At 43.4% G+C, this 26,645-nt stretch overlaps 2 non-coding genes across 2 annotated transcripts; both read left to right on the top strand.

Moving 5' to 3' along the window:
* Window positions 1-14,872: 14,872 nt before the first annotated feature.
* On the top strand, window positions 14,873-14,954 carry trnas-uga (transfer RNA serine (anticodon UGA)). Its single transcript has one exon. It is a non-coding gene; the product is annotated as a tRNA-Ser (tRNA).
* Window positions 14,955-24,225: 9,271 nt separating this feature from the next.
* Window positions 24,226-24,297, top strand: trnag-ucc (transfer RNA glycine (anticodon UCC)). Its single transcript has one exon. It is a non-coding gene; the product is annotated as a tRNA-Gly (tRNA).
* The last annotated feature ends 2,348 nt before the right edge of the window (window positions 24,298-26,645 follow it).

The following is a 26,645-nucleotide window of genomic DNA, read 5'->3' as shown; positions in this document are numbered from 1 at the left end:
GGGGTATTACTGGATATTGTTAAATATCTTTATTGTCCCTCTGTGGGGTATTACTGGATATTGTTAAATATCCTTATTGCCACTCTGCGGGGTACTACTGGATATTGTTAAATATCCTTATTGCCACTCTGTGGGGTATTACTGGATATTGTTAAATATCCTTATTGTCCCACTGTGGGGTATTACTGGATATTGTTAAATATCCTTATTGCCCCTCTGTGGGGTATTACTAGATATTATTAAATATCCGCATTGTCCCTCTGTGGGGTATTACTGGATATTGTTAAATATCCTTATTGCCCCTCTGTTGGGCATTACTGGATATTGTTAAATATCCTTATTGTCCCTCTGTTAGATATTACTGGATATTGTTAAATATCCTTATTGCCCCTCTGTGGGATATTGCTAAATGAATATTTTTCGTCAGTATTCACACAGAAAAAAGACAATTATGTCGAGGAGAATATTAGACTAGAAGGGCTTGAGATTCATAAGGAGGAGGTGTTAGCAATTCTGGAAAGTGTGAAAATAGATAAGTCACGTGGGCCGGATGGGATTTATCCTAGGATTCTCTGGGAAGCTAGGGAGGAGATTGCTGAGCCTTTGGCCTTGATCTTTAAGTCATCTTTGTCTACAGGAATAGTGCCAGAAGACTGGAGGATAGCATATGTTGTCCCCTTGTTCAAGAAGAGGAGGAGAGATAGCCCCGGTAACTATAGACCAGTGAGCCTTACTTCTGTTGTAGGAAAAATATTGGAAAGGTTTTTAAGAGATAGGATGTATAATCATCTGGAAAGGAATAATTTGATTAGAGATAGTCAACACGGTTTTGTGAAGGGTAGGTCGTGCCTCACAAACCTTATTGAGTTCTTTGAGAAGGTGACCAAACAGGTGGATGAGTGTAAACCAGTTGATGTGGTGTATATGGATTTCATAAAGCGTTTGATAAGGTTCCGCACGGTAGACTACTGCAGAAAATACGGAGGGATGGGATTCAGGGAGATTTAGCAGTTTGGATCAGAAATTGGCTAGCTGGAAAAAGACAAAGGGTGGTGGTTGATGGGAAATGTTCAGGCTGGAGTCCAGTTACTAGTGCTGTACCACAAGGATCTGTTTTGGGGCCACTGCTGTTTGTCATTTTTATAAATGACCTGGAGGAGGGCGTATAAGGATGGGTGAGTAAATTTGAAGATGACACTAACGTCGGTGGAGTTGTGGACACTGCAGAAGGATGTTACAAATTACAGAGGGACAGAGATAAGCTGCAGCGCTGGGCTGAGAGGTGGCAAATGGAGTTTAATGCAGAAAAGTGTGAGGTGATTCATTTTGGAATTACTGGATATTGTAAATTTTCTTCTTGCCCCTCTGTGGGGTATTACTGGATATTGTTAAATATCCGTATTGTCCCTCTGTGGGGTATTACTGGATATTGTTAAATTTCCTTATTGTCCCTCTGTGGGGTATTACTGGATATTGTTAAATATCCTCATTGTCCCACTGTGGGGTATTACTGGATATTGTTAAATATCCTTATTGCCCCTCTGTGGGGTATTACTAGATATTATTAAATATCCTCATTGTCCCTCTGTTGGGCATTACTGGATATTGTTAAATATCCTTATTGTCCCTCTGTTAGATATTACTGGATATTGTTAAATATCCTTATTGCCCCTCTGTGGGATATTGCTAAATGAATATTTTTCGTCAGTATTCACACAGAAAAAAGACAATTATGTCGTGGAAAATATTAGACTAGAAGGGCTTGAGATTCATAAGGAGGAGGTGTTAGCAATTCTGGAAAGTGTGAAAATAGATAAGTCACGTGGGCCGGATGGGATTTATCCTAGGATTCTCTGGGAAGCTAGGGAGGAGATTGCTGAGCCTTTGGCCTTGATCTTTAAGTCATCTTTGTCTACAGGAATAGTGCCAGAAGACTGGAGGATAGCATATGTTGTCCCCTTGTTCAAGAAGAGGAGGAGAGATAGCCCCGGTAACTATAGACCAGTGAGCCTTACTTCTGTTGTAGGAAAAATATTGGAAAGGTTTTTAAGAGATAGGATGTATAATCATCTGGAAAGGAATAATTTGATTAGAGATAGTCAACACGGTTTTGTGAAGGGTAGGTCGTGCCTCACAAACCTTATTGAGTTCTTTGAGAAGGTGACCAAACAGGTGGATGAGTGTAAACCAGTTGATGTGGTGTATATGGATTTCATAAAGCGTTTGATAAGGTTCCGCACGGTAGACTACTGCAGAAAATACGGAGGCATGGGATTCAGGGAGATTTAGCAGTTTGGATCAGAAATTGGCTAGCTGGAAGAAGACAAAGGGTGGTGGTTGATGGGAAATGTTCAGACTGGAGTCCAGTTACTAGTGCTGTACCACAAGGATCTGTTTTGGGGCCACTGCTGTTTGTCATTTTTATAAATGACCTGGAGGAGGGCGTATAAGGATGGGTGAGTAAATTTGAAGATGACACTAAAGTCGGTGGAGTTGTGGACAGTGCAGAAGGATGTTACAAGTTACAGAGGGACATAGATAAGCTGCAGCGCTGGGCTGAGAGGTGGCAAATGGAGTTTAATGCAGAAAAGTGTGAGGTGATTCATTTTGGAAGGAATGACAGGAAGACTGAGTACTAGGCGAATGGTAAGATTCTTGGCAGTGTGGATGAGCAGAGAGATCTTGGTGTCCATGTACATAGATCCCTGAAAGTTGCCACCCAGGTTGCGAGGGTTGTTAAGAAGGCGTACGGTGTGTTAGCTTTTATTGGTAGAGGGATTGAGTTTAGGAGCCATGAGGTCATGTTGCAGCTATACAAAACTAAAGTGCGGCCGCATTTGGAGTATTGCGTGCAAATCTGGTCGCCGCATTATATGAAGGATGTGGAAGCATTGGAAAGGGTGCAGAGGAGATTTACCAGAATGTTGCCTGGTATGGAGGGAAGCCCGTATGAGGAAAGGCTGAGGGACTTGAGGCTGTTTTCGTTAGAGAGAAGAAGGTTAAGTGGTGAGTTAATTGAGGCATAAAAGATGATCAGAGGATTGGATAGGGTGGACAGAGGGAGCCTTTTCCCTCGGATGGTGATGTCCAGCACGAGGGGACATAGCTTTAAATTGAGGGGAGATAGATATAAGACAGATATCAGTGGTAGGTTCTTTACTCAGACAGTAGTAAGGGCGTGGAATGCCCTGCCTGCAACAGCAGTGGACTCGCCAAGACTAAGTACATTCAAATGGTCATTGGATAGACATATGGACGGTAAGGGAATAGTGTAGATGGGCTTTAGAGTGGTTTCACAGGTCGGCGCAACATCGAGGGCCGAAGGGCCTGTACTGCGCTGTAATGTTCTATGTTCTATTGTTAAATATCCTTATTGCCCCTCCGTGGGGCATTACTGGATATTGTTAAACATATTTATTACCCCTCTGTGGGGTATTACTGGATATTGTAAATTTTCTTCTTTCCCCTCTGTGGGGTATTACTGGATATTGTTCAATATCCGTATTGTCCCTCTGTGGGGTATTACTGGATATTGTTAAATATCCTTATTCTCCCTCTGTGGGGTATTACTGGATATTGTTAAATATCCTCATTGTCCCTCTGTGGGGTATTACTGGATATTGTTAAATATCCTTATTGCCACTCTGTGGGGTATTACTGGATATTGTACATTTTCTTATTGCCCCTCTGTAGGGTATTACTGGATATTGTTAAATATCCTTATTTTCCCTCTGTGGAGTATTACTGGATACTGTACATTTTCATATTGTCCCTCTGTGGGGTATTAATGGATATTGTTAAATATCCTTATTGCCCCTCTGTGGGGTATTACTGGATATTGTGATTCTAACGTTACCAAATGACGTCACCGTGACAATAAACAGAACCCATTCCAGTCAGTGGAGATGAGATATTGGCAGGAATAATACTCACACACCACTGCAAATGTTGTCTGTTTTATCATGACGTCATCAGTGGCTCATGGTTAAGGTGTGAGTGATGTTAATCGTGATGTGATCAAATGTGTGCCTGTTTCAGTCTTTCCGCGGGGAGTTTTCATGCTGAGGAGAAACATGTTGGACATGGTCTGGGAATGTTTCACTCCGGTCCATTCCCAACATTGCTGTCCTGGTGGGATGGGCTTTTTCTTCCAATCGTTTCAGGACACTTGCTTAATTTTGATTAATTATCATTTATTAACAATTGTTTCAGATGTTTAGTGTAATTCTTTTAAATATGCAAATTATCACACGCGATAAAATGTTACTTTCATTCCCCAAACAGCCAAATTGGGTGAAAACCATCAATGAGAGGCAAAGGGAGCGCCAGTCATTTGTGTGGTCAGTGGTTTGTTTATGGAGCTGAGTAAATATTCCGGAGCAGAGCCGCTCCGAGCGGGGTTCGAACCTCCGCGGGAATACAATAATGTGGGTTTGCCGTTTCTGTCCACTCATCTGGATAGGAATGGAGCTGCTGCTTCCCGGGGAGCTGGACAAGCAAGAGGCACAGATATTGACCAACTGCACCCGCTCCAAATAGATTCCCCAAATTACTGAACAAAACGAAAACAAGTACAAATCATAATTAAAGAAACTATGACAGTCACTCTGAAAACAATATGCCAACATCTCTAAAGAATGGATTTGCTGCAGCGAATTCCCTCTGAGCTGTCTCAATGTCAGCCGTCAATCCTTGCCAGTTACTCAGACAGGCGCCGACTGGTTAGAAGTTTGCTTCACTTTTCAAGGTCCGGCTCAATAAAATCAATCACTGGCCCAGGATCTGCTTTCCTCCTGTTCTCAGACACATCCACTTTCTACAAGGGCGCACTAACTGGTTTTCAGAGTAAGAGTCAGACTGCAATCACCTCGTTCTCTCTCGATCCCTTTATCTCAGAGCCACCTCACAACCAGCAATGGAACTTATTATTTATTATTATTAACGTTATTATTTAGTGATTGTTGCTTTGAGTGTGAGCTTTTTATTCATCTTCATATTTCGTTTAGTTTCCCAACAAAATGTTAAATGTCAGACTGAACTCGATAAATTCAAACTATTTACTGACAACCAACCGGGATTGCGATTGATTTTCGACTCAGTGGGGTGTTGAACAGAGTCCAATGGAATACATTATAAAACCAGCCTGGAATCACTCCAGGAAGTTCATCTTCCGGTTAGGGACGCTGCAGCCTTCCGGCCTCAACATCGAATTCAACAACTTCAGATGATTGGCTCTCCCCCCATCTCGACCCATTTGTTTTCATCCCATTTCATTCCAACTGTCTCTGACCATTTCCAAATTTCTTGTGTTATGGGCGAGGGGTTTTTAGAGCCCCAAAATGTCTCATGGAGTTCAACCAACCTCACCCTTTAATGGATTTGGTGCTTTTCCGAGCACACGGCTTATTCCATAGGTGTGATATTACAATTACGGACACGTGGGTTTTTAAACACAAAACACTGTTTATTCCATGAACTCAAGTTAACATCTTAAATAAACATTGGATCTCTTAACACCCCTTACTTGAAAGATAACTCAGAAAATATTGCAACAGTAAATAATTCCTTCAACTGTTCCTTCAAACTTCCAAGAGACTTAACACCTTTAAACAGTATCACATCAGGTTAAAGGATATATATATATTTTGTAGAATGGCACAGACTGTCGCAAACTTGCTTTCTACTTGTAAACTGCTCTCAGCAAAACCAGCCAGGCACTTTTTTAGCTGCTCTCAGCAAAACCAAACTGCAAAACTTGCAGCTCTCTGGAAACACACAGACACAGCTTTTAAACTGAAACTAAAAACCTGCCAAAACACAGACTGCAAAATGGCTGAACTGAGCTGAGCTCCACCCACTCTATGACATCACTGTTTTCTTAAAGGTACATTGCTGAAACATCCAGTTCTTAAAGGCACTCTCGCATGACACCTCCCCCCAGGAAAAATAAATAAACCATCAACTTCAAGATGGTTTAATTTTTCATTTTTGCAACATCCACTAAGAAATGTACACAGTAAATATACATTTTCATTTAAAGAAAACAACACACTCAAACAGGTATAATAACATAGTCCATTTTTCTTTGTTCTTATTCCTCCAACCGAAATCCTTCTTGATTGACAGTCTCTTTGAAAAAAGTCTCTGCACGATACATCCATTCCTCTACTAATCGGCATTTCTCTTTAGAATCAGATACTTTCGTTCAATCTGACCACAGAGTCCCTTACAATTCTCCAATTCAAGAATATTGGTGATCACAGCTTTCAGGCAGCTAAATAAGAACATAAGAACATAAGAACTAGGAGCTGGAGTAGGCCATCTGGCCCCTCGAGCCTGCTCCGCCATTCAATGAGATCATGGCTGATCTTTTGTGGACTCAGCTCCACTTTCCGGCCCGAACACCAAATGCCTGTTGAAAGTTCGCTGTCCATTGAATTTTTTTACGGTTCTTCAGCTATTCCATCAGTGGAGTAATCATGCCACAAAACTTTTGCGCAGCTGTTCAATCAAATCCACTCATGCTAAGAAATCACATTATTTCCCTTTGTCTTGAGGGTATCGGAAACTCCGCAAGGAAAGTGATTTGGGCTTCTCCAAATTCACTTTCGCGTAGGTTTATCACCAAACCTGCCTCCTGTAGTCGATCGAAGAACTCCATACGATGCCTTAAATGTTCTTTCCATGTCTGGAAATTGGAGGTAAAAGCAGATTGTCCCACTTTCTCAATGCAATCCCTCAATGGTGGGATAGGATAAGAGTCCGTTCTTGTAACTGCATTCATCTTTCTGTAGTCCACACCCAACCATTGGGTACCGTCTGGTTTAGGTACCATCACTATGGGTGAGCTCCATTGGCTGCACCCCACTTCAATTATGCCATTCTTCAGCATACCCTCAATCTCTCTGTTAACCTGTGCCAATTTTAAAGGATTAAGTCTATATCGATGTTGTTTGATAGGAACAGCATTTCCCACATCTACATCATGTATTGCCATTTTAGTACTTCCCAATTTATCTCTACAAACTTGCCCATGTGATATCAATAACCCTTTCAGGTCAGTTCGTTTTTCCTCTGGCAGGTAATTTAACAATTCATCCCAAGTTTTAAGAACATCCTCATTTTCCAATTGAATTTGAGGTAGGTAAAATTCACAGTCATCTGGATTTGGTTCTTCACTTTGAGTTAGAATCATTAAAACCTTTTTCTCTCCTTCCCTTTCAAAGTACCTTTTAAGGATAGTCACATGACACACTCGGTGAGTCTTTCTTCTATCTGGTGTTTTTACCACATAATTCACCTCACTTAATTTCCTTTCAATCTGATACTGTCCACAAAACCTAGCTTTTAAAGGCTCCCCTACCACTGGTAACAACACTAAAACTTTATCCCCACTGGCAAAACTACAAACTTTGGTTTCTTGTCTGCTACCCGTTTCATCACATTTTGTGTAACTTTCAAATGTTGTCTAGCCAATTCACCTGCTCTATTTCATCGTTCCCTAAAATTTGACACGTAATCGAATAGTATAATTTCCAAATAGTGTAATGACCAAAACTTTGTTCTAAAGGACTAAATTTGGTAGACTCATTAGGTGCATCCCTAATTGCAAACAATCCGAATGGGATTCCTTTACCCCAATCCTCTGGATAATCTTGATAATACGCCCTCAACATTGTCTTTAATGTCTGATGACACCTTTCTAACGCTCCCTGCGATTCTGGATGGTACACAGTTGATTTAAATTGTTTTACTCCGAAGGTATCCATAACTTCTTTGAATAACTTTGAAGTAAAATTCGTTCCTTGATCCGATTGAATTTCTGTGGGTAGTCCATATCTAGTAAAGAATTGAAGTAACTCCTCCACAATCAGCCAGGAGCTGGTTTCGCACAGCGCTAAAGAGCAGGTCTTTAAAGCAGACCAAGGCAGACCAGCAGCACTGTTCAATTCCCGTACCAGGCTACCCGAACAGGCGCCGGAATGTTGCGACAAGGGGCTTTTCACAGTAACCTCATTGAAGCCTACTTGTGGCAATAAGCGATTTTCATTTACTTTCATCCATTTAGCTGTAATATTACGTACTGGAATGGCCTCTGCAAACCTAGTAGACACATCCATTACAGTCAAAAGATATTGATTCCCATTTTTTTGTTTTAGAAGCGGTCCTACACAATCGGTTAAGTCCCTTGTAAAAGGTTCCTCAAATGCTGGGCTGGGTATTAAGGGCGCTGGTTACATCACTGCTTGAGGTTTCCCTGTCACTTGACATGTGCGACATAATTGAGAAAATGTACCTACATCTTTATATAGTCCAGGCCAAATGTTTTTTTCTGGATTTTAACTTGAGTTGTCCTTATTCCCAAATGATCTCCCATTGGTACCTCATGTGCAACTCGCAACACCTCCTCTGTATACCCTACCGGCAATACTACTTGATGAACTTCTGCCCACTTTCATCCGCCTGCATATGTAAAGGTCTCTATTTTCTCATCAGGACATCATTTTTCCGGTAATAAAACTCTGGTATACTCTCAGATGCCTCTTCCGTATATGCTTTCTGATATATCCGTTTTATTTCTACAGCTTTCTGTTGTAACTCCGCCAATTTTCCTGAACTAAAAATATCCGCCTCATTCTCCACCTGTTCTTGTTCTTTTTCAACCATCTGATCAAAAATCGTTTCTCATTATTGCACTTCAACTTCATCTTCACTCTTTAATTTCTCCTCTTGTCTTAACCTGTGACTTTGCGACCTTGTTACTACACAACCCGGAATACTCCCAGGATATTCGTCCGTCAACACTTCAGTTGACTGATTTTCCACTGGCTTATCAACCATAGTAGGCATCACTCCCACCTGCGATCCAGCTATATCATTACCCAAGATAAACTGTATTCCTGGACAAGATAGTTTATCTATTACTCCTACTACCACTTCACCACCCTTCATTGGACTTTCCAACATTACCTTATATAATGGAACGCTACTCCTCTCACCCTGAATTCCACATATCACCACCTTTTCTGGCAACATTCTTCCCAAACTACATAATTCCTCATCTCTTACCATTAAAGATTGACTAGCCCCTGTATCTCTTAAAATTGTGACTTCGTTACCTGCTCCTCCTTATACACATGAGTAAACTTTACCCACACAAGTAAATTGTTTTAATACATCTGGCACCTTCTTAACAATTACTTCTTGAACAGGCTGTACAATTGTTTGCACCTCCTTCGCTTCCCTTGGGCTTTCCTTTACCACTCTAACAAACCCCACCGTCTTATCCTGCTTTACCACATCAGCCTTCTCAGTGCTTTTCTTCAACCACCAACACTGTGACTTTACATGGCGAAATTTATTACAGTGAAAACATTTGAAACTTTTCATTTCTTTTCCAACTTCCTGAATTTATTTTTAAATTTGAGGTACACTTTCTTTATTGTCTCCCATCAGATCACCTTTACCTTTACCACTTGAGTATTTCTCATGCCCCCAGTTTCTATCCCTCACCGGCTGAAACTGATGTCGGAAACCAATCTTTGATTTTTGAACTAATTCATAATCATCTGCCGTTTCCGCTGCTAATCTCGCAGTTTTAACCCCCTGTTCTTCCGCATGAGTTCTCACTAGATCAGGAATTGAATTTTTAAACTCCTCCAAAGGTATTATTTCTCTGAGAGCTTCATATCTTTGTTCTATTTTCAAAGCCCTTATCCACCAATCAAAATTACTCTGTTTGAGCCTTTCAAACTCCATGTATGTTTGACCAAATTCTTTCCTTAAATTTCTAAACCTTTGTCTGTAAGCTTCAGGCATTAGCTCATATACACTCAAGATGTGTTTCTTCACCTCCTCATACGTTCCAGATACCTCATCCGGTAGTGATGCAAACACTTCACTCGCTCTGCCGACCAGCTTTGTTTGAATCAGTAACACCCAGATGTCCTGCAGCCATTTCATTTGTTTAGCTACCTTCTCAAATGAAATGAAAAAGGCTTCCACTTCCTTCTCGCCAAGCCTTGGCAATGCTTGGACATATTTAAATAGATTCTTACCAAGCCTTCGACTATGACGCTCGTACTCACTATCTTCATCGTTATCATCCAACTGTCCGTTTCACTTCTGATCTGCCAATTTTAACTGATTGTCATGTTCCATGGCCATTTTCTGATGTTCAAACTCCCTCTCTTTATCTTTTTCCCTGATCTGTATCTCCCTTTCTTTTTCATTTGTTCTGCTAGGGCTATTCTTGCTTTTCTCCATTCTTCTCTCTCCTTTTCTTTTTCCTCTCTCTCTTTCTCTTTCTTTTTCATCTCTCTCTCTTTCTCTTTCTTGTTCCTCTGTCTCACTCTCGTATGCAAGCCGCTTCAATTCTTTCTCATGTTCCATTTGTTTAATTTGCAACTGAATTTTTGCCATTTCCAATGAGTCAAACCCTATCTCAGGCAACTGTAAATGCTTGACCACCGCATCTTTTCCGCATTTTGTCAGGTAATGTTAACTGCAATATTCTTGCCAAATCTAACAGTCTGCTTTTCGTTTCTGTCCGTAAAGTACTACGTGTGACATTCTCCACCCCCAAAAACTTCTGTGCCTCTGAAGGGGCCATTGTTCACAGCACTCTCCCCACTTAAACTAAAATACCACACCGGAAAAGCAACAATCCTTCACTGTCTTTAAGTTCACAAAAGCCAATCCAATCGACATACTTTTATTCCGGACGAGCCCCCAATTGTTATGGGCGAGGCGTTTTCAGAACCCCAAAATGTATCATGGAGTTCAACCAACCTCTCCCTTTAATTGATTTGTTGCTTTTCCTAGCACACGGCTTTTTCCCTAGGTATGGCATTACAATTATGAACACGTGGGTTTTTAAACACCAAATACTGTTTATTCCATGAACTCAACTTGACATCTTCAATAAACATTGGATCTCTTAACACCCCTTACTTCAAAGATAACTCAGAAAATATTGCAACAGTAAATAATTCCTTGAAATGTTTCTTCAAACTTCCAAGCGACTTAACACCTTTAAACAGAATCACATCAAGTTAAGGGCTTTACAATTATGAATTTAAATCACCCAAATGATCCCGAGATGGTCTTTTATGTCAGAGATCCAGCTCCCTGCAAACACAGACACTCCCAAGCTGTTTTCAAACTTGCAGCTCTCTGGAAACACACAGACACACACAAGCTGCTTTTTAAACTGAAACTAAAAACCTGCAAAATGGCTGACCTAAAGCCCAGCTCCACCCACTCTCTGACATCACTGTTTTCTTGAATGTACATTGCTTAAACATCCAGTCTTGAAGGTACACTCACATGACAGGGGCTGGTTTAGCACACTAGGCTAAATCTCTGGCTTTTAAAGCAGACCAAGGCAGGCCAGCAGCACGGTTCAATTCCCGTAACAGCCTCCCCAAACAGGCGACGGAATGTGGCGACTAGGGGCTTTTCACAGTAACTTCATTGAAGCCTCCTCGTGACAATAAGCGATTTTCATTTCATTTCATTCATGACAGTACACGATGCAACCATGTCATTTATCTACCTTCTGTATGTGATTCGTCATTGTTTGCGATACGACCTACCACAGTGCTATCATCCACAAAATTATAGATTGAGTTGGAGCTAAATCCTGCCACATTCAGCGGGTCCGTCCATGACAAGACTGAAGAACGATCACTCGTCTATCCAAGCAGTGAGGTTTGCCCCATTGTGAGACAAGATTAGCAGAAGGAAAACCAGATGAATTAGATTCAGATCACACGGTTATGCCAAAACTGAATCACGAAAACCCCGCCTTCTCACAATTCCCGTGCAGCCTTCCCGAACAGGCGCCGGAATGTGGCGACTCGGGGCTTTTAACAGTAACTTAATTGAAGCCAACTTGTGACAATAACCGATTCTTCTTCTTATTATTATTATTGCTCTTCGCCTGAGGTATGGTGAACCTCAGGTTAAATCACCACCAGTCAGATCTCACCCTCAAAGGGGAAAGCAGCCTATGGTCATCAGCGACTAGAGCGACTTAATTTACTTTAGAACTGGATCAATGTGTGATATTTCCAGGAAGTGACTTCCTCAGACTGACCAAATGATTGACAGCCGGGAAATGAACGACCATTGAGGAGTTAATGGTACCTGAGGCTTGGTTGGAATGTTGGTTTTAAAGGTTCATCATGAAATCTAGAGATAAAAAGACGGGAAAGTGGGCATGAGGATTATCATGAAATCATTAAAATGTAAAAGGAGGCAATTCGGCCCATCGACTCGGCACCGACCCTCTGAAAGAGCCTCTGTGTCCCCACCACATCCCTGTAACACCACCCAACTTTCTGAACACTAAGGGGCAATTTAGCATGGACAGTCCACCTAACCCGCACACATTTGGACTGTGCGAGGAAATCACAGCACCCGGAAGAAACCCACACAGACAGGGAGAGAAAGTGCAAACTCCACACAGTCAGTAACCAAAGGCTGGAATTGAACCCGGATCGCTGGCTCTGTGAGGTAACCACTGTGACAACGTGCCACCGTATGAGGTCATAACGCGTCATATATCCGATCAAGCATGATCTCATTGAAATACGGAGCATATTCGATGGGCTGAATGGTCTACTTCTGCTCCGACGTCTTATGCCCTGATATTGTGTAAATGTGTTCCGGTACTTGTGTAAAACTCTTGTTAAACCAACACAGACACCGCGTGTCGACTGCATCTGATTATCTGGCGCAGAGAAGGTGATTGTGGAATACATGTCGTCCCCATCAAACTCTACTACTCACCTGACTGAGATTTGTTCTGGATCTGTCAATCACAGGTAGTGTTCGCGAGTGGAGGGAACACTCTGCACCTCAGTCTCTGGATCAGTTTGTGAGAGCAGGATTCCTTCATTATGAGTCAATGTCTGGTACTGTATGTGAGGGTGGGTTTCAATCTCTATCAGACATTGGTACTGAATGTCAGTGTGGAAATCTGTCTGTATTTATCAATCACAATTACTGTTTGGTAAAAGTAATCAGCACGGCTGTGACAGACAGAGAGAGACCCACAGAAAATCAGGAAGAGACTATCAGGACACACAGACAATGACACACAGAAAAGGTGCCGAGATGGAGAAAATGGTTATTTAGGAAAATGTGTTTTCTGCTGCAGAGAGGCCCTGTTTGTAAATGTATATATGCTCTGTAACCGTGCTCTCTGCTGTGTAACTGAGCTCTCTGCTGTGTAACTGAGCTCTCTGCTGTGTAACTGAGCTCTCTGCTGTGTAACTGTGCTCTCTGCTGTGCAACTGTGCTCTCTGCTGTGTAACTGAGCTTTCCGCTGTGTAACCGTGCTCTCTGCTGTGTAACTGTACACCCTGCTGTGTAACTGTGCTCTCTGCTGTGTAACCTTGCTCTCTGCTGTGTAATTGTGCTCTCTGCTGTGTAACTGTGCTCTCTGCTGTGTAACTGAGCTCTCTGCTGTATAACCGTGCTCCCTGCTGTGTAACTGTGCTGTCTGCTGTGTAACCTTGCTCTCTGCTGTGTAACTGAGCTCTCTGATGTATAGCCGTGCTCTTTGCTGTGTAACTGAGTTCTCTGCTGTGTAACTGAGCTCTCTGATGTATAACCGTGCTCTTTGCTGTGTAACTGAGCTCTCTGCTGTGTAACTGAGCTCTCTGCTGTGTAACTGAGCTCTCTGATGTATAACCGTGCTCTCTGCTGTGTAACCTTGCTCTCTGCTGTGTAACTGAGCTCTCTGCTGTGTAACTGAGCTCTCTGATGTATAACCGTGCTCTTTGCTGTGTAACTGAGCTCTCTGCTGTGTAACTGTTCTCTTTGTCGTGGAACCGTGACTCGGCCGGTGACAGATCTTCACTGTGGTTGTGTCAAATCATTCCCTGTTGTGTAAATGTGTTCCTAGTTGTGGAATTATGATCCGCCTGAAGCAGAACCTTTCTCCGCCATTATTGAGCCGAAATTTCAATTCCAGATTTATTAAATTTTGTCACCAAGGGTTAGTTCAGACCTCTGGATTCCCAGTCCAGCGACATAACCTTGTGTTCCTGTTTGTGAATACAATTCATTTAGCATCAATATTTTCATGGAAGCGCCCACGACCCTAGGATTAAGAGTCCCAGGCTCTACCGACTGAGCTAGCCGGGCTGGTGCTGCACTATCCCTTAAACCTCTTCTTGAAGAGAGTCGCTGGGATGCTCATTCGGAGGGTCAGTGCTGACTCGTTGGGCCGATGGCTTCCTTCTGAGCTGGATATTCTACGATTCTATGATCCAAGGATGTTGATGCGGTGGAGTCCTTCTGCCATACTGCCCACTCCTGACACCATGTAGAAATGCTGCTCTCTCAATGACTGGCGACCAAAGACATGTAATAAAAAATAACTGACTTAATAGTTGAGCAGCGGCTCCTGGCTTGTGCTGTGACCGCGATAAGGGGAGAACTGCCGGAATCCAGACACGTGATCATGTTAGTTGCGTCATCAGGTCATCATGTGACAATTCGGCCTGCACAGGTCTCCTTCTGTGCTGTAATTCCTAGATTTTATCACTTTAATTTACTTCCAGACTGTAAAGTGTGGCTCTGTTCCATTGGAATTTCTAATATATTTCCAATGTAACTGATGTTGTTTCACAAACTATTTAATCAGTGGAATTGTGCGTTTAGGGCGCTGAGGTTTTCGATTCTCTCAAGGCTTCTCTCCAAATCCAATGGTCATTTTCCACGAAGATTCAACCCCTCCTCACATAAACCCCGGGGCCCCGTTGATCGTTTGAATGCAATAACTTCCTGGAGTGATTCCAGGCTGGTTTTAGAATGTATTCTATCGACCAAATTATTAATGAATGACACACTAGACACAGCTGCGATGGCCGAGTGGTTAAGGCGTTGGACTTGAAATCCAATGGGGATTCCCCGCGCAGGTTCGAGCCCTGCTCGTAGCGGCTGTGATTCGACATATTTGCTGAACTCCCCGCACAAGCCACTGACTCGAGAATAAATCGGAATGTTTGTAAATGAACGGTTTGAATCGATATCGAGTTCAGTCTAACATTTTTGGGGAAAACTGAACGAAATATAAAGAAGCTCGCACTCAAAACAACAATCAATAAATAATAACGTTTCCTGCAACGTTTGGAAGGAGAAGCAGCAACGGCAGCGAATGGAAACGTGGTTCGGTTTCATTCAGGTGAATGTATTTCTGGGGGAAAAGATCGTGGGAGAAATGGAACATATTTTATCTCTCTATCTGTTTCTTTATTTCCTTCCCTCTCCCTCACTCACTGTTTTTGTGCTTCTCCGGGGACTGATTGGATACACAGTGAAACTCAGCCCCATCTTATCCAAACTCTTTTGGACGAATACATCCTGGTGATGGACGGTCCTGAATCAGTGGAAGAATCGACAAACTATTCCATTCTTGACTCAGTGAGAAGTTCCATTCCTGGTGGTGAGGTGGCTCTGAGATAAAGGGATCGAGAGAGAACGAGGTGACTGCAGTCTGACTCTTACTCTGAAAACCAGTTAGTGCGCCCTTGTAGAAAGTGGATGTGTCTGAGAACAGGAGGAAAGCAGATCATGGGCCTGTGATTAATTTTATTGAGGCGGACCTTGAAAAGTGAAGCAGACTTTTAACCAGTCAGCGCCTGTCTGAGAACTGCTAAGGAATTACGGCTGTTATTGAAACGGTTCATCTTTAATTAGTTCCAGCAAATCGATTCTATAAGAGGTGTTGGTGTGTTGTTTTCAGAGTCACTGTCATAGTTTCTTAAAATATGACTTCTGCTTGTTTTTGTTTTGTTCAGTAATTAGGGGAATCCATTTGGAGCGGGTGCAGTTGGTCAATATCTGTGCCTCTTGCTTGGCAGCTCCACGGGAAGCAGCAGCTCCATTCCTATCCAGATCTGTGGACACAATCAGGAGACCCAAACTATTGCTCACTGCTGCCATCTCCTGGCTGAAAGCAAGTTGTGCAGCAAGGTAACGATGTATTCGTGACACGTTTCAATTGGAGCAAAATAACATTAACATGGTTAAATATTATCATTGTAGTAATCACATTTAAATCCCCAGATATCTGATTTCTGCCTGAGCGATCCAGCTCATCCCGATCTATCGGAAAATGAAAGGTTCCCATTACAGCCATATTGGTTACAAGAATATCCAATCTCTGATTTAATACATTCCCCCGCTTCATTGTTTGTGTATTCGTTCTATAAATACAGAGCGGGTGGCATAGCCCGGGGACAGATGGTGGTATAGTGGTGACTGTCCCAGCATGTCCCAGGTTCAGTTCCTGGCCTTCACAGTGGTGAATTATTTAATTAAATATCGCAGGTCAGGACAGAAAAGGAGTGGACACTCCTCAAATAAAATTCACCAATTGTTCTCATCACCCACGGGTTTCATATCTAACAGCCAGCATCAATTTGTTTTGAGTGGAAACATAGTTTAAATTAACGACAATCTTCAACATTAATAACTAAGTTCTCAGTCTGAAGCAATAGTAAATAGGTGGGTTAAACGGGCCAGAAATACGAACCACGCAACGTTCCGTCTACAAAATGAGCTTAAAAAACTCCTAGTGGCTGAATAAATTAATCACTAAGTAAGTTACATAATTAATACCAGTAAAAAGTTGTTACTAAAACAGGATGAAAAGGGCAGCATCAGGACACAAGGACAAGGTAAGGTCTCAGATCAGAGTAAGAGTCCTATGTAATGACACACAGAACATCAGAAATAAATTGCATACATACATTTATTGTGGACTGGTGCAATCTCCTGGCTGAACGGGAGCCGTGTAACACAGACACTTTCATTCAGGAGCGTTTCAAATTGGAGTGAAATGCACACAAACAACACGAATTTCTTTCTGCTCACTGTGCCCAGTTATAGTGATCTGTATTAAACAGCAGGAGCGGGACCCGCAGTCTTCACCTTGTTTTAAAAGAATTTAGAGTACCCAATTCATTTTTCCCAATTAAGGGGCAATTTAGCGTGGCCAATCCACCTCGCTTGCACATCTTAGGATTCAGGGGACGAAACTCACGCATACACGGGAGAAGGTGCAAACTCCACACGGAGAGTGACCCATTGCCGGGATCGAACCTGGCACCTCGGCGCCGTGAGGCAGCAGTGCTAACCACTGTGCCGCCATGCTGCCCTCGCAGTCTTCACCTTCACGGTGAGTCTGAATTTCAGTTTGGGGGTTTCAGAGAGAGCGGATGATATTGTGCAAACTGAAGTCACTTTTCCTGTGAATGGAGCCGGTTAAAGAGTCCTGGCCGGCCTGAGAGTCCCCGAGCCCGGGGTCAGTGGGAGCCTGGAGACAAGGCAGATCCCAGAGAAAGAGAAATGGATAATAGATGGAGGGCGGATAGGAAAAGCGAGGAAGGGTGAGAGGGGGGAAAGGAGGTGAGTGACACAATGGGTGAAATTGTGAGAGGAACAGATGGAGGGAACTGGAGGTAGGGGGGCAGCTGGAGGCAGGATTCCCCTTTATTTATCCTCATCATTACCACTTCAAATAATTCGAACAGATTGTCATGCATGATGTGCCCTTCTTGAAGCCATGCTGAATCTGTTTCATTATGTTATATATTGCTAAATGTTCTGCTATTATATCCTTTAGAATGGACTCTGACAGTTTCCACATGACAGATATTATGCTAACTAGCATTTAGTTATCTGTTTCTGTCTCCCTCCCTTTTCGAATAAGGGTGTTATGTTGGCAGTTTTCCATAAAGAACAGTACAGCACAGGAACAGGCTCTCCGGCACTACCAGCCTGCGCTCATTATGATGCCTGTCTGAAGTAAACACGCTGCGATTTTCCAGAATTTAAGGATTCATGGAAGATTTTCACCAGTGCATCCTTTTCATCGATGAGAAGTTGGTAAGAAGGTTCTGAATGTGCAGCCTGGTTTGCAATATTGGAAATACATCTTCCGGAAGCACACTCTTCACCACTGATACCACTCCAGTCAAACTCCACTGCACAATCTCCTCGGTCTTGGCGGTTTTCCAAAGGATTTGTTTGAACCCTGGCCAGGATCTAACAATCGACACAAATGCCATATGACTCCAATTCTTCGAATCCCATCTATCAGAGCAATTTTGATAAAAGGAGGTAATGACACATTATAGACAATGACATGCTTCCTTCAATGTTACTCTTCTTAATGACATCAAATACAATTGGTCTGAAATCTGTATTGAATAAATAATCATCAAATTCTGCAGTCAGTCCATCAACAACCCGCGCCTTCATTCCACTTATTGTAACTTTAATTTCCCTTATCACACTTCTTTATCACAAAGGTTTCTTTAAACTCCCTTCAATAAAAGTGCTCACTTTCCTCATCCACCATTCGTAAATGTTTTCTTTTGTATAAAACTTTTGTTAAAGCAGAGGAACGAGAACGACTGGCTGTAGGTAATGGTCACATGTCATGTGGACCAGATGTGATGCAGCTGAGGATGCTGAGTGATGTAATAGTGGACATTGTGAAGTTACTGGCCAGAAACGTCCGAATTCTATTTGTGTTTTTAATGGACAGCTACAATCCACTTGTTTATTCCAGGACACAACAATGAATAAAGTGAATCAGTGCTGGACAGTTTCTAACAGCCCAATCCTCCAGCTTGTTCTTATTGACAAACCCGTCCTGGATTGAAGGATTTTGCTTTAAGAATGAGACCACCACCTCCTGGGAATACAGCAGCGATTCCACGAGCACCTGAGCTGTAAACGTGAAATTCAGTGAAAGGATTTCACCCTCCGCACGGAATCTGATCACCTCCTCAACCCCAACATTCAGCTTGGGTGGGCAGGCAAGACAATTTCCTTCCCCCCGCCCCCCACACAGACTGGGCAATATCCCAAACTCGTATCCTGCTATTATCACAATGCTCCACAGCATCGCTCTCTTAACAAAACTCCAGGAATCTCACCCCAAATCCTCAAACCTTTTATTCTGTATTTAACTCACATTTTGTCCCCTGATTAAGTTCATCCAGGGAAGAGAGGTTTGGTATTCCGAGTTCCTCTGCAGATATCCGGTTATTGTTTAATGACCAAAAGAGGCCTCAAACCTGAAAGAAAGCCTCTCCCACAGCCCAGTGAGCGTGTCTCCATTAGACGGTGCAGTCAATACGTGCAGAGTAGATAACAATGGAGAGAATTGTGAGGAATTTCACCGTCAACATTCGGTGGAAATAAAGGATTCAAAAGAAGACATTATTTTAACTACTGAACAGATTCTCTGGGAGCAGGACTCAAGTCAAAGGGAAAAATCCAGTTGATTACTAGTCGAAAGTTTTAACCATTGGACTGAATTCAGTCCTTGTGTTAAAATGTCTGTAAATTATCCACTGGAAAGTGAAGGACAATTTAAACCTGCAATTCTGGAACAAAGACTGATTTTGCGCTGTTATGCTCTTGGGGAGAATTACAGACAAAGAGGTCTAGGGGTACAAGTTCGGAGCTCCTTGTAGGTAGAGTCGCAGGTGGACAGGGTGGTGAAGAAGCCATTCAGCATGCTCGCTTTTATTGGTCAGGATATTGAATACAGGAGTCGGGACGTCTTATTGAAGTTGCACAAGACATTGGGAAGAACACACATGAAATACTATGTTCAGTTCTAGTCACCCGATTATGGAAAGTATATTGGTAAACTAGAAAGAGTGCCGAAGAGATTTACGAGGATGCTACCAAGACTTGGTCCTCTGGGTTATAAGGAGAGACTGGAGAGGTTTGGACTTTTTTCGCTGGAGCGTCGGAGACTTCGAGCTGAACTGATAGAGGCCTATAAAACAATGAGGAGCATAGATCAGGCAGATAGTCAACATATTTACCCAAAGGTAGAGGAGCCTAAAAGGCATAGGTTTAAGATGAGAGGGGAGAGATGCCAAAGAGACCAGAGAGGATTTGTTTTCACACAGAGGGTGGTGAGCATCCTATGTGGGCTGCCAGAGGCAGTGTAGAGTCGGTACAATGTTTTCCTTTTAAAAACAGTGAGATATTTACCTGGACATGGTGGATATAGAGGGATATAGATCAAATGTGGGCAAGTGGGACTAACTTGGTGATAGAAACTGGGCGGCATGGACAAGCTGGGCCGGAGGGCCTGTTTCCATGCTGTAAACATCTATGACTCTGTGACTCTATGGAGGAAGTGTTCAATCACACAGATCAGGTCAAACGCAGTGACACTCTGCTGGGATTGATTTTAGCTACAGAGTGTGAGGATGTTTCGCTGAACAAAACGGAATGCTTGAAATATTTTACGGATCCGTGGTATCTCTGACAAGAGAACTAGTTACCATTTCAGATCCTGACCTTTCATTGGAACGACCTGTTCCTCTCTCCACAGAAGCTGCCGGATCAGCTGAATATTTGCAGCATTTTCTGTTTTTGTCTCGGGTTTGCAGCATCCGCAGTATTTTGCTGTTGGGCCAAAGGACAATGAGTTGCCTTTTCTGCTCTGAGGGTTATTGCAGGTCTCGCTGGCTGTGATTATCGCTGATTATCCATCTCTGGGACCTTTATTAATCAATAAGACTGCCGTTTGTGGAGGGTTTCTGAAATCCAGTCAGGGAGCTGGAGTTAAAATATACGGAGTCCTTACTCAATCTAAATGTAGGGCAGAACAGTCTCGAGGTGCTCAACGGCCAGCCCAGTTTGTTTGTTCCTGTGAATACAACAGGATATAAACAGAGACAGCTGCAAAAACATGTTGCATTTCATTCATAAAGTCTTCGAATCAGACAGCAGAGAAATGGCCCTTCAGCCAATCGCATCTGTGCCGGTCAAAAACAACCACCGAACCATTCTCATCCCATTTCCCAGCACTTGGCACATAGCCTCGTGTACCCTGGGATCGCAAGTGCCCATCTAAACACTTCTTAGATATTATGAGGCTCTCTGCTCCACCAGCCTTTCAGGCAGCGAGTTCCAAACTCCCGCCTCCCTCAAGGGAAAGAGGTTTTCCAATGAACGGTTTCACAAGAAAAGCCTCTGCAGTCAGGAGCTATTAATAAAGTAATGACACTGTTTGATTTATAAACGACTCTTACAACCTGCCCTGTCACCTTCAATGATTTGTACACATGTCCATCCATGTCCCGCTGTTCCTGCACTCTTTTTTGTAAATAGACACTTTATTTTATATTGTCTACTTCTGTTCTTCCTACAAAAATAAATCACTTCATTCCTTGTCTGCTACATGTCCTCCCATTGCACCAACCTGGCTGTGTCCTTTCGGAGTTTTACTAGAATTTCTGTAGCGCTTTTCACAACCACAGGGCTGCCCAAAACATTCCCAGACAATGAAGTAGTTTTGAAATGTCGTCACTGTGCGAATTACTGAACTTTTGAACTGCCTGTTGGACAACTACAGAAATCCCCATATGGGGAAGGGAAAGCGGTGCAGGTGTGGCGCTGTGGCGCGTTGGACTTCTCGTCGTTGTCGTGATGAGACATTTAAAAGTTGTGGGGTCGAGTCCGACCAGAGTCGGATTTTCGGCAATGTTTGAAGAAATCAGTAACAGGTTTATTAATGTTCCCAGATAAGTGAAACTGCCGCCCCGAGCTTCCGTCTGAAATGTGATTCCAGTCAATCTCCTCTTTCCCGTCTGAGCAACGTCACAGAACAAACCCATTCTGGACTAAAATAAAAGTCAGTCTGTTCCCTCCTCAGACAGATTGCAAACCGGGCAGATATATCAGCGGACAGTTTGTTACTCCAAACAAGGATGATGTGAATCGACACGTTTATCATGTTGCAGCTTTAGACAGTGGAGGATTATCACAGGCGCTCTGTCAGACTGCATGTTCCTTCAGACAGGTTTCCGACTGGACACGTGGAATGAGCGGCCGTGTGAACATTAGTGGTCCAGGCGGAGATTTCTCACTGGAGTTCCAGTTCCATTCCCAGACCTTGCTCTTTCCTTGTCCTCTTGTCATTTGCACTTTTCATTGTTCCATCAATGGCGCCCGCGTCTTCAGCTGTCTGACCCTTGATTCTAGAAAAATCTCCAGCTGTCTCTCCGCCGTCCAATTGCAAAATGAATGCAATTAGAAGCAAAAGACAAACAAACGGATCGGCAAGAAACACACCAAACAAAATGGAGAGAGATTGTATAATCTAAAATTACTGAGCCCAATGTTGAGGACGGAATTCTGTAGGTGGCTACTTAAATGTTGAGGTGGTTTTACTCGAGTTTCCGTTAATCCCAATTGGAACACGGATGGCCAATGACAGAAAGGTCAGAGTGGGGAGGTGGAGAATTGAAATGACAAGTGGCAGGAAGCTCGAAGTCAGGATTGTGGATTGACAGAGATTTCTCAAAGCGGTCACAGACTGTTATTTGGCCTGTTGAAGTAGATGAGACCAAATTGTGGCAACAAATACAGGAGCTTAAACTGAAAAGCACAAGTGTCTCACTGGTTCACTTGGAAGGAGTGTTTTGGGCCCTTGGATGATGAGGAGGGAGGGGGTAAAAAGGCAGGAGTTGCATCTCCTGCACTTGCAAAGAAAGGTGCAGATAGAAAGAGAAGTGATATTGGCGGCGGAGCAGCGGTCGCGGAGGGGATTGTCCCTTCAGTCTGGTGAATGGGGAGAGCAGGGGAGGGTGTTTTTGATGACGTCATAAATGGTCCCTGGAATACGGAGACTGACGGGCTCCAAGGTGAGAACAAGCGGCACCAAATCAGTTCAGCTCGACTTACACAGGACACAACAATGTCAGTAACGGAAAGATCTTTTGGGATAAGAGCAAGAGTTTTGCAACATCGTTCACTTTTATTTCCATTTCCCACCTTAGCCGCTTTTCCTACAAATGTTGGCAGCGGTTGGATTTCCACCCGCATCCTCGAAGGGACTGAAACCTAAACCCATCTCCTCAGACCGCTCGGCCTCGCTATCCGAAAGGTTCATTGTTTGTGATGCTGATGACTGGTGATTGGCATCTTGCTGTTTATCAGCTGAGTCCAGGATTTCACATTGAGAGAGAAGGAAATGATCCAATCACAGAGCTGGAACGCTGCTTCTCGTTTTCTCCCCACAGATGATGTTTAATTCTGAGCAATTCCAGCATTTCCTGTGTTTATTATTTATGATGATCAACATTTGAAGTAATTTGCTTTGTGATTAGTGAACTTTCTGAGCTGAGTTCAGGGGACTCGGTTTCCAAAATATTTTAAAAGTTATTGACGGGATGTGGGTGTCGCTGAATCCGTCAACAACTATTGTCCAAAATGTATTACCCTTGAGAATTTGGCGGTGACGTGAATCTTGAGCCGCTGGAAGTCCATGTGGTGTATGTACACACACAGTGCTGTTAGGGAGCGAGTTCCGGGATTGTGAGCCGGCCACAGAAAGGGTGATATATTTCCCAGGATGGTGTGTGTCTCGGAGTGGAACTTGCAGGTGGTCGCTTTTTCTCTGTATCTGCTCCCCTTGTGTTTCCAGGTGAGAGATCCCGCGGGTTTGGATGGAGCCTCACGGAGGAAATGTCAATGTCAGGGGTGGGATTCGAACCCACGCCTTCAGAAAAGTCTGCGACCTGAACACTCGGCCACACTGGGAAAAACATTGGTTAACAGCAAATTCCTGCGGATGCTGGAATCTGAAACGAAAGAGAAAATGCTGGAAAGTCTCACCAAGTCGAGCAGCATCTGTAGGGAGAGAAAAGAGCTAACGTTTCGAGTCCAATGACTCGGCTTTGACAAAGCGTCATTAGACTCGAAACGTTCGGTCTTTTCTCTCCCTACAGATGCTTCCGGACCTACTGAGATTTTCCAGCATTTTCTCTCCCGGCCATCCTGACACACTGATGTGATCAACCGGTGAAGTGGGGATTGGGCTAAGGGCCGCAGCCGACTCGATGAGCCTCCTCTTGCACTCGAGGGGCTCTGTGATAACTTAAACATGGTGAAAGCGGCAGCATCCGGACACCAGGACAAGGTAAGGTCTCAGCCCAGAGTAATTGTCCTATGTGATGACACACAGAACATCAGAATTAAATTGGTGAAATACATTTATGGTGGACTGGTGCCATCTGGTGGCTGAACGGGAGCAGTGCGACACGGATACATTCATTCAGGAGCATTTTAAATTGGAGGGAAATAAGCTACGCAGAGCAGGATTTTTTCACGGAACACTTTATAAACTAATGTGAAGTACCAAAATGACTCAGATTTCTTCCGTGAGCGATGGTGGTATAGTGGTGAGCATAGCTGCCTTCCAAGCAGTTGACCTGGGCTCGATTCCCGGCCATCGCTGTAGTAATTTGGAAGTGAACTTTTGAGCGACTTCGTCAGTTTCAAACCGAGAAAGAGAAACTGTTTCTAACTCAGAATTTAGGCGCAATTAGGGTGGGGAGTGAAATAAGTAACTTTCTCATCATTTTTAATATGGTTTCAATATGGACAGTGTTCCACTATTCACCCACAAGCCGTCAAACAATAGCTAAAAGCCGCAGCTTTTTCACTTCATCCTCATGAAGTGGACCAAACAGAGACACAACAGACACGTTACAGACGAGGATGGGATTTGAAGCCACGTGTACAGAGCACAATGGATTATTGTGCATCACCTTAACCACGTGGTACAGCTGCTTTACTTCAGGGCCCTTTAGTATCCCTCAATCTGACTTATTTGCGTTTCTTTCGCACAGTTGCTGATGTACAGAACACTGTCAAAGTGTAAATAAATAAAAATAATCTCTGAGTTAATTTGCGCTTGCGGCGCAACGGGAGCGCGCCTGACTCCAGATCAGAAGGTTGCGTTGAAATCACGTCAGGCGCACGGAATGTTTCTGCAGCTGGTTCCAGGAATTTCTCTCTGTGTGGGAATGTTCTCGAAATGACACCATTCAAAAGCACGATGCAAATAATATATTTTATATTTACCCGCTTGAGCAAATTTGTCAAATATCAGGAGATTCAAAGTCGTCCTGTTGAAGCAGAATGACAGTGAGTTCAGGAAGAAATGTTTACAAACAACAGCAATTTCGTTCTGCTCACTACACAGTTATAGTGATCTGTATTAAACAGCAGGAGCGGGAACCGCAGTCCGCAGTCTTCACCTTAACGGTGAGTCTGAATTTCAGTTTGGGGGTTTCAGAGAGAGCGGATGTTATTGTGGAAACTGAAGTCACTTTTCCTGTGAATGGAGCCGGATAAAGAGCCTTGGCCAGCCTGAGAGTCCCCGAGCCTCCATAAATCTTCACAGCTCACACAGTGAAGGGCTTTTACACTTTGAAAATGACCATGTCCGGCAGCTGGAGCTTTCCCTGATATTTTCTGGGATCTGGGAAAGAGCGGATCATCAAAAAACAGAAATGAAACACAAATAATCGCAGTATTTTTTCACGTGGGCTAAACATCAGCTCAGATGTTGCAGCCGGTTGCCGCGTGGCCTAATGGATAAGGCGTCTGACTTCGGTGATTTTATTAATGATATCAGGCGATTGCAGGTTCGAGTCCTGCCGCTGTCGTTTTATACAGAAATCCGGTGGAACTTTTGCTGACAATCCAGTTTTCCCTCCTCTCTCATCTTAGTCTTTCGTTTACCGCCGAATGAATCCACAATATCTGATTGATTTGGATAAAGAATTGAATAAAATATTATGTATCAATCCGTTCAATACAATTCTGTGGAGGGAATTCTAATGTCCTCAGGAAGATGGTTACAGTCATAGATGTTCCAGCATGGAAACTGGCCCTTCGGCCCAGCTTGACCATGCCGCCCAGTTTCTATCATTCAGCTAGTCACACTTGCCCGCATTTGGCCCACATCCCTCTATATTCACCCTGGGGGGGGGGGGGGGGGGGGGGGGGGTGCTTGACAGGATAAATGCTGAGAAGCTGGTTCACCATGTGGGAGAGTCTAGGACCAGAAGGAATAATCTCAGAGTAAGTGGCCGCCCATTTCAACCAGAAATGATGAGTAGTTTCTTCTCTCAGAGTATAGAGCATCTGTAGAAATGTTTGTATGAATCGAATAGGGCTGTAGAGGGTGGGTCAGTTAATTTGTTGAAGGATGCCACAGACAGATTTTTTTAAAATTTAGAGTACGCGAACATTGTTTCCAACTAAGGGGCAATTTTGCAACCAATCCACCGACCCTGCACATCTTTTGGCTGTGGGAGCGAAACGCACCCAAACACAGGGAGAATATGCAAACTCGACGCAGATAGTGACCCAGAGCCGGGATCGAACATGGGCCTTCGGTGCCGTGAGGCAGCTGTATAAACTACTGAACCACCGTGCTGCCCTTGAGACAGATTTTAAATCAGTAAAGGAAAGCAAGGATTATGGGGATAAGGCGGGAAACTGGGTTTGAGGATTATATCAGATATAACCTCTTTGAATGGTGGAGCAGACACGATGGGCCGAATGGCCTACTTCTGCTCCTCCGTCTTACAGTCTAATGAGATCTTCTGATGGACTTGTTTTCACGGCTGGGCGGCCGGTTCTGGAAAGGCAAAATCTGCCAGCAGTGCCCCAGATGAAGCTGGCGTCTGTTTTGGAGCTTCTGAAGCCGCAAGTTTTCATGGTGCCAAACTCCTGCCTAAAACTGGTGTCGTGATTTAAATCGATTATGGGACAGAGGATTAGGAATATCG

Source organism: Scyliorhinus torazame, chromosome 24 (genome assembly GCF_047496885.1).
Source record: "Scyliorhinus torazame isolate Kashiwa2021f chromosome 24, sScyTor2.1, whole genome shotgun sequence".
Lineage (NCBI taxonomy): Eukaryota > Metazoa > Chordata > Chondrichthyes > Carcharhiniformes > Scyliorhinidae > Scyliorhinus > Scyliorhinus torazame.
The sequence above is the reverse complement of the archived record's forward strand: the minus strand, read 5'-3'. Positions and strand labels throughout refer to the sequence as shown.